Here is a 13,493-nt window from a genome sequence, read left to right as displayed (position 1 = left end):
TCTGTGTTTGTCTAATTACTGACGAGGTTGACTGGTTATCTTCCTACGTTTTGGTACATTTGTGTTTCTTCTTCTCTGAGGTTCCTATGCATGTCCTTTGCGCATTTTTTAGACACTATCATTTTCTTATCATCCTTGCTTTACATGAGGTATATATTCTGGAGCTAATATTATTAGTAACATAAATATTACATATTTTAACAGAGAAAAAAGTTTTCTTTTTCAGTTGTGTGTGACAAATATTTTTTTCAAGAGTGTACCTTGTTCTATGACTCTCTTTACAGTACCTTTTAATGAACATGTATTCTTTTTTTTTTTTATTGCCACGGGCGTGGCATATGGATGTTCTCAGGCTAGGGATTGAATCTGAGCTGCACCTGGGGCAATGCCCGATCCTTTAACCCACTGCACTGGGCCAGGGATCTAACCTGAACCTCTGCAGTGACCTGAGCTGCTGCAGTCTGACTCTTGACCCACTGCACCACAGTGGGAACTCTGAACATGCATTCTTAATTACGCTGCAATCGAAGTTATGAAGTTTTTTTCATGGTTAATATGTTATATCTTAAGAAACTTCCTGGAGTTCCCATTGTGGTGCAGTGGAAATGAATCTGACTAGGAACCATGAGGTTTCAGGTTCGATCCCTGGCCTCGCTCAGTGGGTTAAGGATCAGGCATTGCCCTGAGCTGTGGTGTAGGTTGCAGACTCCGCTTGGATCCTGCATTGCTGTGGCTGTGGTGTAGACTGGCAGTGTAGCTCTGATTTGACCCCAGCCTGGAAACCTCCATATGCCGCAGATGTGGCCCTTAAAAGAAAGAAAAAAAAAGAAAGAAACTTTTCCTTAGGATAAGGTAATAAAAGGTAATATAATTTTCTATATATTTTTCAAACATATTTAGCTTTCTTTCCTTTTTAGATCACCTATAATTCCTTTTTTTTTTTTTTTTTTTGGCTTTTTAGAGCCTCACCTGCGGCATATGGAGGTTCCCAGGCTAGGGGTTGAATCAGCTATAGCCACCAGCCTATGCCACAGCCACAGCCACAGCAACTCAGGATCCAAACCGCGTCTGCAACCCGCCCCACAGCTCAAAGCAATGCGGGATCCCCAACCCGCAACCAGGGATGGAACCCGCAAGCAAGGCCAGGGATGGAACCCGCAACCTCATGGTTCCTAGTCGGACCCGTTGCCGCTGAGCCATGATGGGAACTCCTATAATTCATTTTTATCAATTGGCCTTCTTGCTTTTTGTTTTTTCTTTTTGGGGCTGCTCCCAAGTTAGGAGTCGAATCAGAGCTACCGCTGCCAGCCTATGCCACAGCCACAGCAATTGCAGATCCGAGCCACATCTGCAATCTATACCACAGCTTGTGGCAAACCTGGATCCTTAACCCACTGAGCGAGGCCAGGGATCAAACCTGCATCCTTATGGATACTAGTCGGGATCATTACTACTGAGCCACAACGGGAACTCCAGCTTTTTGCTTGCTTCTGTTAAAAAAAAAAAAAAAAAGTATTTCATTTTAAAAATATTTATCTGGTTCTATAAACAAATGCTCATTAATAAATATTAATCAATGCAGAAAACTTGGAAAATATGAAAAATTAAAAACCATTATAATTTTCACCATAAGTAGACATAGCTATAAAAAATAGACAGTGTAACTCTAGGTACATAGTATTCTTTTTTACAGCTTATTTTTTCTGATTATACAGGTTCAGTTAGAAAGTAGAAAATAAATGAAGGAAAAATAGTTTGTGTTTACACTACTTTGAAAGATGTACTTTACAACATTTGGTTATTCAGGAGCAGTCCTCCACCAGCGAGCAGATTCCAGGTTGTGGTCATCAACCCTGGCAGTCCAAAGATTTTCTAGTCTTATCCTTGGTCAGGAAGAGACTCATGTGCTTCCCTGGAATAAGCATTACTGCGGAGGACCCTCAGGAACCCAGCATAACTTGAAATGGGCCCACTCAAATGCCACAAAGACAAATTGTTCTGTTAAATATTTAATGAAACCAAAAAAAAAAAAAAAAAAAGAGGAGTTCCTGTCGTGGCTCAGCCGTAGTGGATCTGACTAGTATCCATGAGGATGTGGGTTCGGGCCTCTCTCAGTGGGTTAAGGATCTGGGTTGCCAAGAGCTGTGGTGTATGTAGTTCACAGATGTGGCTTGGATCCCGCATTGCTCTGGCTGTGGGGGAGGCAGGCAGCTGCAGCTCCGATTCAGCCTCTAGCCTGGGAACTTCCATAGGCTGTGGGTGTGGCCCAAAAAGCAGGAAAAAGAAAATTTAATGAAACCATCCAAATTATGTGAAATCAGTTATTTAAATGATATATAAATCGTGCCTCTACCAAAAACATTTTTCCTGAAAGTAGAAAATAAGAATATCGCCAAACATCACCATCACCAAAACCTTGTATCCCCCCCACCTTTCACTCATGTTTCACTATGGCTGAACTCTTGACCTCAGACTTTCCGCCCCTTTTCTGTATGTATTTATGTATTTATTTAAAAATTTTTTTCAGCCCTTTTTACTGAAACCGTTTGAACTCTATTTCTGGACTGGCATAAAAGCAGTGTCCACGTTGCTGCAAATGTGTTGTATTTCCACTCAGGCATGTGGCAGGCAGAGCCAATCAACCATGTACCCATTATTTCTAAACTGAGACCAGAAGACGCCTCACAATCCACAAGAAAGACCAGCTGAAATGATGTATTGGAGTTGGTGGAACACCTAGAGTCTGGTTTGCAAGGTAGTTCCACCTTGGTTCACTAGAAAGTCTTGAGAATGAGAGAGCAAAGGGAGGAAGCAGCAGCCTGGCTGGGAGGGTGAGCAGAGCCCTCCCCTGGCAGGTGGAAAGGCCAGGTGACTAAGGGAAGAGCTCCAAACTGACCTTGCCTTCTTGCCCAGGGCCTCCCTTGGCTTCCACGAGGGAAACAGAGTTGATGGCCCCAAGCCTCTGAGTTTTCCTGCATGTGGGTTGGGGGAATGGTGAGAAGACAGAGGTGGGGGCAGCAGAAGGTTCTCTCTTCTAGCTCTGCTCCAGAAACTCCTGGGCAGGTCCGGGGTGCTTTTAGCCTCTACAGTGAGAGATGGCACCATTTATAGGTTGGGGCCTTTGCAATCCTAATGGGAAGGCCTGGGGCTGGGGGAGTGGGTAGAGGGGCCAGCTGCACCCCTGAGCATGAAGTGGTCCAGATACTGGGCAGCTGGAGCTCAGCTGACCGGGCTTCTAGCCAAGCTTAAGCCCCACATGCCTCTGGAGAAGCCAGCACTTCTGGAGCATTCCAGCTAGGATGGGCCTACTATTCATTCTGCAACCCCTGCAGAGCAGATGGAGTTATTCAGGGGCAGGTAGGAGGAGGAAGGGACTGAGACAGTACCTCGCTCCCATCTGTCCCCCTTTACCCTCGCTGCCTTCCCCACCCCCACACCCATCCACCGGCCCCAGCTGCAGCTGTGAGTTCCCGCCAGGGCTGTGGCGGCTTATTCACAGGAATCTGGTGGGTGAAAGCCTCAGCTCTCCAAACTAGCCTACTTGGAACAAACCCAAGGGGCCTGCCCTGGTGAGGAGAGCATCTCATGGCTTCCTTGAAGCAAACACAAGTGAGAGTCGGGGAGAGGGAGGCCACCTCAGCTTGGGCGGCGGCCACCGCAGAAATGAGCTGGGGGCCGTTCCTCCAGACTTGCCCCAGTTCCCTCTCTTTCTATCAACGAAACAGTTCAGCATAGGTTTGAGAATAATCGTCACCACAGCCAGCGTCGCAGAGACCTTTCAGGTTGACCAGAGATTGAATCCACTCCAGTCCACATCATCCAACGTTTATGGAACTAGTCATGACAGGCACGGTGCCAGGCACTGACAGTTTGCTTTGGGGATAGGAAATGAGATTGTAAGGAAAAAATATATTCTGACAAGTAGGCCTTTTATATAGACTGCAGTAGAATTCCAGAAAACACATTTCTCAATCTCAGAGGACAATTGGTAGGTGGTTTAGAACTGGAAAAGTTGTGAACAAATTCCATTGCTTTCATCTCTGCAAACAGATAAGAGAGCACACATGAAAGGAGCAGCTTAGAGCAATGTAGTGTTTTCTTTGGATTGGCTGCGGCTAAAAGAGAAAGCTAAATATAGGAGGTTTGAGCAAATTTTAAAATATTGTTTTGGGGTCATAGCTATGGGGTGAAGGGCACTTAATGGAATCAAATTGAAAGGCAAATTTGTAAATGGTATTGTTAAAGTGTTTGGCTATCACACGGTGTTAGATGATGATTCCTCGGAATTTGGAGCACTAATTTTGAATATCCACAGAGTTTGTTTTTTAAAAAAACTTGGTGTTGGACTTTAGTCCAAACTTTCACTTTGAAGATAGCTAGGATAACAATCAAAATTGTCCGGGCCAAATCAACTGTTTTTCAAAATTAGCAAGGAATTTGACGATTAAATGAATTCTTATTTCTCGTCACACTGGTAAGATAAATACACAATTTTTCTCAGTCTGTCCTCATAAATATTTTAATGTAACAGTTGAGTAGTTGCAATCTGAAGGATTTTAATTTACTGGTAAATTTTTTTTAGCAAATAAAAATAGGTAAAGAGCATGCAAATATAAACCACTAGAAAAGGAAATAAACATGGAAGCAAACATCTTTTCAAAGCCTTAACCTCAGTTATTTTTACAAATTGAAAATTAGATCAATTTTTTAATTTCTCAAGGGAACCCTCCTACACTGTTGGTGGGAATACAAATTGGTGCAACCACTATGGAGAACAGTATGGAGGTTCCTTAAAAAACTAGAACTACTGCATAATCCAGCAATCCCACTCCTGGGCATCTATCCAGAGAAAACCATAAGGGAAACCATAGCCTATAAGGGAAAAAGAATGGATATATGTATATGTATAACCGATTCACTTTGCTGTAACCTGAAACTAATATACTGTAAGTCAATTATACTCCAATAATTTATCAAATTATCAATTTAATTTATCAAATCAGTAAAGATATTTTTAAAAATTGTCACACTCAACTCCTTCTAGGTGGAAGCATAATTAGTAAAGCAGTTCTGGAAAATAATCAAATGATACATGGAAGGATCCACTCAGAAACCAGGAGTTGGTATAAAGGTTATTTTAAGCTGAAGATGTTTGAGATGCAACAGATGCTGAAAGAAGGCTCTCAGAGCTTCCATTATTTGACCAAAAGCAGCAATTTCTGGAGTTCCCATTGAGGTTCAGCAGTAAAGAACCCAACTAGGATCCATGAGGATTTGGGTTCAATCCCCGGTTTCTATCAGTGGGTTAAGGATCCACCATTACCATAGGCTGTGGTGTAGGTCGCAGACATGGTACGGATCTGGCATTGCTGTGACTGTGGTGTAGGCCAGCAGCTGCAACTCCAATTCAACCCCTAGTCTGGGAACTTCCATATGCTATGGGTACGGCCCTAAAAAGACAAATAAAAATTTTTAAAAATAGATAAAAGGAGCAATTTCTAGGAAATAAGTCTGCCATAAATCACTTTTTCAGGGTAGACCTATTCCCCAAATAGATCAAGTAAAATTTACCCCAAATCCCTTTTCTTGGGAATTTGTATGGCCCTGAAGGAAAAAGAAATACACCTGATGGAATAAAATGTATATTTTAAGGCATAACAAGAAAAAATTAAACATAATACTCTCTCTGTGTGTTTGTTTGCGCCTCCTCCCTCCCCACCTCATGTGCGCTGCGCATCTGCATTACACATTAACCAGAGCTTCTCAAAGATGAGACGGCCTGCTCAACCATAATGGTCCATTTATTTTCTTTCTTCTGATGCTAGCAATTCTCCTTAAAAAAACAGAGTTCTTTCCCAGCTCCATAGGGGGTCATGGTGACTTGCCGGCTCACCTAAGGAAATAGAGGTCAGGAAAAGATTTACATACAGGATGTTCATAAAACTAGAAAGAGTGAGGGGGGAAATGAAGGGGAAAAAATAAACTAAGTCTTAGTCCATCCAGCTGGCTGTAACAGAACACCATAAACTGGATGGCTTGTCAACAACAGAAAGGTATTCCTCACAGTTCTGGAGGCTGGGAGAGCCAGGTGCTGGCATATTTAGTGAGATACTGAATATGGTGAGAGCCAGTATCCTGGTTTACAGACACCTGTCTTCTGTGTCCTGACATGGTGAAAGGGGAAAGGGAGAGCTCTGTGGTCTCTTTAATAAGGGCACTAATGCCATTCTTGGGGGCTGCACCCTCATGATCTAGTTACCACCCAAAGGCCCCACCTACACATACCATCTCACTGGGGACTGGCTTTCAACATCTGAATTTGGGGGAAGACAAACATTCAGTCTGTAGCACTAAGTGCCAACCATAGTGGAAAGTTTAAGTAAATGATGGAATGTGTATGACATGCTCTCTCTCTCTCTCTCACACACACACACACACACACACACAGAGGATGTGACTGTGTGTCCTTACCAGCTCAATTAATTAAGAAAAACTCACATGTGAGAAAAAAGAATGAGAGAAATATCACAAAATGTAAACTGCTTTTTTCCCTAGATGTTGAAATTAAAGGTCTTACCATTTTTTTTCTGTATAATTCAATATCTTTCAGATTTTTCAAGTAATACCTTTTGATGGGGGCTGGGGAGAAGCACAAAAGGAAGTTACTAAAATAATAAAATGATTTAACTGGGAAAGAAGAAAGGAAGGAAAGAAAGAAGGAAGGAAATGTTTTGCCAGGTCTTTTCTTTCCATTGCTTTCTCAAAAGCAACATATTTGAGCAGATTTTTTTTCTTAAGGCACACTCAGTATTTTAATTGTTTTATTGCATCTCATAGGTCAGTGATAAAAGGTAATGTATGTAACTCAAGTTGAAACATAAGGTTGCAATTTGGTATGTTGAATAACTTGGCATAAAAGACCAGTAAGGTAAATATATGCATGCATCATGACAATATACAAAAGATATAAAAAGTTAGGCAGCGAATTGCTTTTTGAAAATACCTTTTAAACTTGCTTTTCAAAGATAAGAAAACATAATAGAAAGTTAAGTAAAAGATATCTTCCATGATTTCAGCTTCAGACTGGCACTTATTTCCAATTCTTCAATCTCCATGATAACATATTTTTGTACATATTTTACTTTTTATTTATCAATCATTAGATATTACATTTCCTTATCTTTCTTCTAGCCTCATGTTGTATGGTGTCTGTTATATTTTTAAACTTCTTATTGTAAATATTTGTAAACATATCAAAAAATTGAAAAAAATTAGTGCAATGAATACTCATTCTCATTACTTAGATTTAACAACTGTTAACATTTTTCCTATACGCTTTTTTTTTTTTCTTGGCCAAAGCGTTTCAAAATAACTTGGTAGACATCACGACATTTCTAAAAAATTTAACATGTGTTTTCTCAAAAAGGACATTTTTCTCCATAACCACAAAACCATCATCACACTTAAGTAAATTAACAAAAATTCCTGATATCATCTACTACCCAGTTGATAGTCATATTTCCCAAACTGTCCCTAAATATATTTTATAGCTATCCCCCCCCCTTTTTTTTTTCTTTTTAGGGCTGCACTTGCAGCATATGGAAGTTCCCAGGCTAGGGGTCAAATTGGAGCTGCAGCTGCCAGTCTCTGCCACAGCCACAGCAACACCGGATCCAAGCCACATCTTTGACCTACTCCACAGCTCATGGCAATGCTGGATCCTTAACCCACTGAGCGATACCAGGGAGTGAACCCACATCCTCATGGTTCCTAGTCAGGTTCTTTTCCACTGCACCACGATGGGAACTCCCTGTAGCTATTTTCTTACTCATACCTTTTGAACAGTTGCCTAGTATTACCATCTCTGCATGGAATTCACCAATTCTTCTAGAGCTGCAATTATCACGGAGCTTCTTTCTTTGCAAATGTGTTCTCCCAAGGAGTGTTTATTGAGCACCTACCATGTTCCAGTGAAGTGCTTGGTGCTAGAATAATGGGGTGAAAATCAATTTTCCTGCCTTTGTGTAGCATGTGGCCAGTAGACAAGGAGACCGTTTTCTTCAATGGAACATTTCTAAACTAGCAGAAAGTGGGAAACGGTCAAAGAGTGGGAGCTTGCCTCTTTTTTTTTTTTTAAATGCTTTCAATATGTGTAGTTTATTGGATGTCAGTTATACCGCAATACAGAATGCAGCTGTTAGACACACACATAGACACAAAAGATGGAGTTAAAAGACAGCTGGAGACATTCCCTGATAAAATCTGTGTTCTAGGGAGATAAGTCGTTCATAGCACTCACAGAGACTCAAAGGATCTTAAGGTTGGAAGGCCCTTCTCACACCTGCCTCCCCATTCCCCACCCCTGGGCATCGCCCTGTCCAACACTGGGGTCTAGAAGATGTGGGGAAGGGGTAGTGAGGGCAGACCACTGCTTGACCATCCCAGGGACGAGCCTTGTCTTCCCAAGGATGAGACTTCAGAGTTGGGTAGTGACAGCAGTCACTTTGGTGCCCAGCATCTGCTTTTTCCTTGAAGCCAGGACTCAAGCTGGGTGTCACACCGGGATCTGCATCCACATTAGATTGCCAAGCGGTCAAGGTGAAGAGAGGGAAATCTTTGACCTCCACTCTCTGAGGGTCCTCATAGGGCACATAAGAGCCGAGGAGGACATCTGGGAGCCTGGGACATCTTGATTCGAATATTATCATCCCTCCCCCTAAGTGTGTTCTACCCATTATTCTGTTATCGAGAGAGGCAATGCTCTTGACGTTTACCCTAGTTGAAAAGGACCATAACCCCTCCACTGGAATTTCTCCCTTTTTAAAAAATTATTTTTCTTTTTGGCATATCCTTGAGCAGAAAACATGGCCTTTTCTTTATTCCTTGGTGATCAAAGTGGATTTTTTTTTTCTTCTTCCCAAATCCCTCCGTTGCCTCTGTTTGACTCTGCTTCCTCTATCCTTTCCTTTGGCCCTTTGGTCTCAGCGTCCCCACTGCCAGAGCATTCCTGCCCCTAGGGCAGAAGTGGCCTTTCAAAAGTATTTACTGCCAGGGGTCCTGGGAGACAGGAAGACCCCCTGGGTCATCTGAAGCCTGGTCTGCACTGTCCCAGTCTCAGCCCGCAGAAAGTGTTCCACACCCCCACCCCAGGAGTCCCCTGAGGGTGACAGGTAGCAGGGCTGTCATACTGCAGGGAGTAGGGAGGGAGGAGACAAGAGAAGGAAAGGGGCTGCTGAGCTGGAAGGACTTCCCTTAACTGTTTCCATCTTTTTCTCCTTACCCTCCTTGGCCCTTGTCTCAGAGCATCCCACATACAGTGCATGTACTTTGCCTTACCTACTCTGCTCCTTTTCAGGGCTGTCGTCCTGCCTAGAATGCACTACTCACCCTTTCCTCCAGCCACCCTTCAAGGCCAAACTCAAGGAGTCTTTTCGCCTTTTTTTTTGGCTGCTCTCATGGCATATGGAAGATCCTGGGCCAGGGTTGGACACTTCACCATAGGTGTAACCAGGGTCGCAGCAGTAACGATGCCAGATCCTTAACCAGCTGAGCCACCAGGGAATTCCCCAAACTCAAGTTTTAATTTTTTTCTCGTGTGTGTGTGTGTGTGTGTGTGTGTGTGTGTTTCTTTTTTTCCTGTGGCACATGGAAGTTCCCAGGCTAGGGATCAAATGGGAGCTGTAGCTGCCGACCTACACCACAGCTCATGGCAACGTGGGATCCTTAACTCACTGTGCAAGGCCAAGGATGGAACCCACGTCCTCATGGTTACCAGTCAGGTTCCTTACTGCTGAGCCACAACAAGAACTTCTCTCCTTTAAAAAACAAAACAAAACAAAAAAGTTATACATGATTTACAATGTCGTGCCAGTTTCTGCTGTTCAGTAAAGTGACCCAGCCCTGCGTGCGTGCGTGCGTGCGTGTGTGTGTGTGTGTGTGTGTGTGTGTGTGTGTGTGTGTGTGTATTCCTTTTCTTACATTACCTTCCATCATTATCCCAAGATACTGGTCTATCCCTGAGTTAGACAGTAGGACCTCATTGCTTATCTGCTCTAAATGTAATCCAACCTCAAGTTTGTTTTGTTTTGTTTTTGTCTTTTGTCTTTCTAGGGCCGCACCCACGGCATATGAAAGTTCCCAGGCTAGGGGTCTAATCGGAGCTATAGCTGCCAGCCTACGCCAGAGCCACAGCCACGCCAGATCCGAGCCGCGTCTGTGACATACAGCACAGCCCAAGGCAATGTGGGATCCTCTGACCTCAAGTTTTTAAATCTCCTCTCACTCTGCTCAGCTTACACTCCTTGCCCAGCTCTGTCCATTCCTCCCACTCCTCACAAAGGGCGAGCGCCAACCCCCCCAGAGGAGCCCCCTCCCACTTTCCCAGGTGCTTCCAGCCAGCTCTGGTAGGAGTCGGGTGATGGTTTTGGTGTGCAGGACAAACCCAGCATCTGGAGGGGAGCCCTTCCCTAACTCCATGACAAAGGCTGGGGTCAGAAAGCCTGCTGTCTGCTTCACAGTACAAAGCCCAGACTCCCCTCCAGCAGTTCCGAAGGGATGTAATACCAGCATCTCCGGGCTGGCTGGACAAGTTCCCGTCAGGTCAGCCTCAGTTCTGTGCTTCTATGTGGAAGAGCGGGGCATCCTAAGAGCGGGGCTGACCTGGGAGTGGAGGAGGCGTGCAGTTCTGCTTTGAAGGTTTTGAATGTGCTCTATCAGTGGGAGGACGTTGTGGCGGTATGGGCTTGACTCCCAGGAAAGATGAAGCACTGGCACTGTAGGTTTTGGGGTCAGCAGCATGGGGCCAAGGTTTAGACCCAGGAATGATGCCCTTGACTCCGAGGGGGGACTATGAGAAGGGGCTCAAGTGAGAAAACATGCCCCCAGGGAAGAGGGGTAAAGGGGGTGTTTAGTTGGTGAATCACTTCTGTTGTCATTTTGTCCACGGGCCACTTGAGAAGTGGTGGGAATTCTTGAGCGGTACGTGTTTGTGCACAGTGCCTGGGCCAGTGGCTCCCAACAGCCCTTTCTCTCCCCCTGCTGGTCATGTGATTTTAATTATTAACTCAGAAAGGAGAACTCCCCGCCAAGGGACATGAAGGCCAATTAAAACTGTACTAACTGCGTTTCACAGGCCCAGGCTGGGACGCATCCTGGCCTAGCCTGGTAGATTCTAGGCCTGCAGGGAACCTAAATTCCTCCCTGACCAGTGCTGCAGTGACTCAGGTGTTCTCCGACAGCAAGGCCTCAGCGGAGGCAAATCAGAATCGCGAAGTGGGACCATGGCCTGGGCCTGTACCTCCCCTAGGTATAGATGGACCATCTGAGTCTAGAACTTTCTGTAGCCTGATGCCCTGGGGAGGCTCACAGGCCACTTGGGTCTTGGCTCCCAAGCTGTGGGCACCAGCTTGTCTGTTTTCCTCACCCGTGACACCAAAAAAGCACAAAGAGCAAGCAGGCCACCCTGCACCCCGCAACTTGCCTCTGCCTTGTGACTGTGCTTAATATAGGTCAAATGGAAACAGCTCCCAAAATAGACCTTCTCTGAGAAGCAGCTGAGCTTGTGAAATGCTCCACAGAAAGGGAAAGGTGTGGGTGACAGGGGAGCGTCCTTCTCCTCAGGTGTTACGTAACCTGGGCTTAAAAATTGGGGCCAAATATCTGCAGAGAAAAAGCGAGTGGGCCCCTGACTCTGCCTCTCCCATCCCCCACTCCTGCCCCCTGCCCCCAGGCGCAGGGAGCAGTCCAGCTGTACATCAGCAAATTCTCAAGGAGCTGGTTCTGTCCTGGCAAGGTCACCCCTCAAAGCATCACTCTGGGGAGCTTGTCACGCATACCAAAGTGATCACATGACTCCCACCAGGGCTGGCTGGACGCCCCAGAGTGGGGAGGCCACTCCCCTGGGAGAGCTGGTGCAGGATGTGGGTCTCATCTGGCCCATGCAGTGGGGTGTGGGAGGGACAGAGAGGTTGAGGGCAGGGGGCCTGCAGGGGCTGAGGAGAGCAGGACAAGACTGCCAGCCTTGGGGAGGAGAGGGCATTCATTCAGGGCCAGAGGAAGCACCCCGAATCCTGCAGACACAGCAGCCTCTTCCTCTCTGTCCTCACCAGAGCCTCCAGGGGGCCCAGCACACCCCACCCCCATCGCAGCCTCTTCCTTTGCCATTTTGCCTCAGCCGGGAAGAGGGGCTTCTATAATCAAAAAGAGCCGTCTCCCTGGTGTCCAGTGCCCCCACTCTCTCAGGGATGCCTTGCAGAGGGCTGCCTGGGAAGGGAGGCGAACCGAGGAGGGAAACTTCCTGAAGAAGTGACTTGAGAAGAGACAGGAAGTTGGAAGGGGACCCGTGGGGCAGGGGAAACCCATGAGGGGTGTGTTGAGATGCAAACAAAATCCATACAAAGTCTGGGAGGCAAGAGGGAGGGCCTGTCTCCAGGAGAACCCTCAGTGACTGCAGGAGTCACAGGATGTCAAGATTCAGGAAGGCACAAGGGGAGACTGACAGGAAACAGAGGCCCCACCAGGAAGGGGCTTTTTGAAAGCAGGGGTCCTCCAACGTGGGGGGGGAAGGAAAGCAGATTGTTGGGCCTCATCTCAGAGCTACTGAATCAGGAACTCGGAGCCGGCTGCCTACGACATGTGGCTGAACGAGCCCTTCGTGTGACTCTGAGTCACGCTGAAGTTTGAGAATAGCTGAGCCAAAGTTGTGGAAGTTGCCTTTGGGAAGTGGCGACAATGGGGGGAGGTGGCTCTTTCAGGAAATTTGGCTGCGATGGAAAGGGGAGGGGTGGGTGGTGCTTAGCGGTGCTTGGAGAGTGCCTTCACTCGGTTCCCTGGGAGACAGAGGCTGAGATGGAGGTTTGCAGGCCTGGGAAGTGTCTTGGGGTGTGCTCCCCAGGGTGGGGCCACGTGAGGGAGCAGAGGGGGAGGGTGGACTGTGAGGCAGTGATCCAGGCCTCGAAGAGCCCTCTGGGAGCTGTGGGGCCCCCTTCACAGCTGTCCCAGAGTCAAGTTAAGGGGGCTTGGCCCTTTACTCCATGTGTTAACCATGCCATTTGATTTTTTGTGTTTTCTGATGTTTTGACATCTGGAGCTTTGCTGTTCTGGAGAAATGCCCCCCCCCCCATCCCACCCCTGCACCAACGCTAGCAAATTCCAGAGATAGAATTGTTAGGTTTGCTGAGGGAGGAACATGCTAGGCCAAGTTAGTAAAGCAAAAGAGATTTATTAAGGCACCTGAGGGGCACAGGCTGAGCTCAAGATAGCAGCAGCCCTGACTGTGAGGAGGTGCCAGGCTTTATAAAGGATCCGAGGCAGGAATCTGTGGCTGGATGGAGTTCATGGCAGGAACTTGGACCAGAAATGACGAAGAAGAAGGAGGGGAAAGTGTGTGTGGAGGGGTCAGGGGTCGAGCGTCAAGTCCCTTGACAGAGGGCAGTGAATCCTTGCAGGAGGTTAATCTATGCAGGCAGTTGTTTTCCGCAGGCCATTGTTTCTTG

This window comes from Sus scrofa, chromosome 14 (genome assembly GCF_000003025.6).
Source record: "Sus scrofa isolate TJ Tabasco breed Duroc chromosome 14, Sscrofa11.1, whole genome shotgun sequence".
NCBI lineage: Eukaryota > Metazoa > Chordata > Mammalia > Artiodactyla > Suidae > Sus > Sus scrofa.
This window is presented reverse-complemented; position numbering follows the sequence as displayed.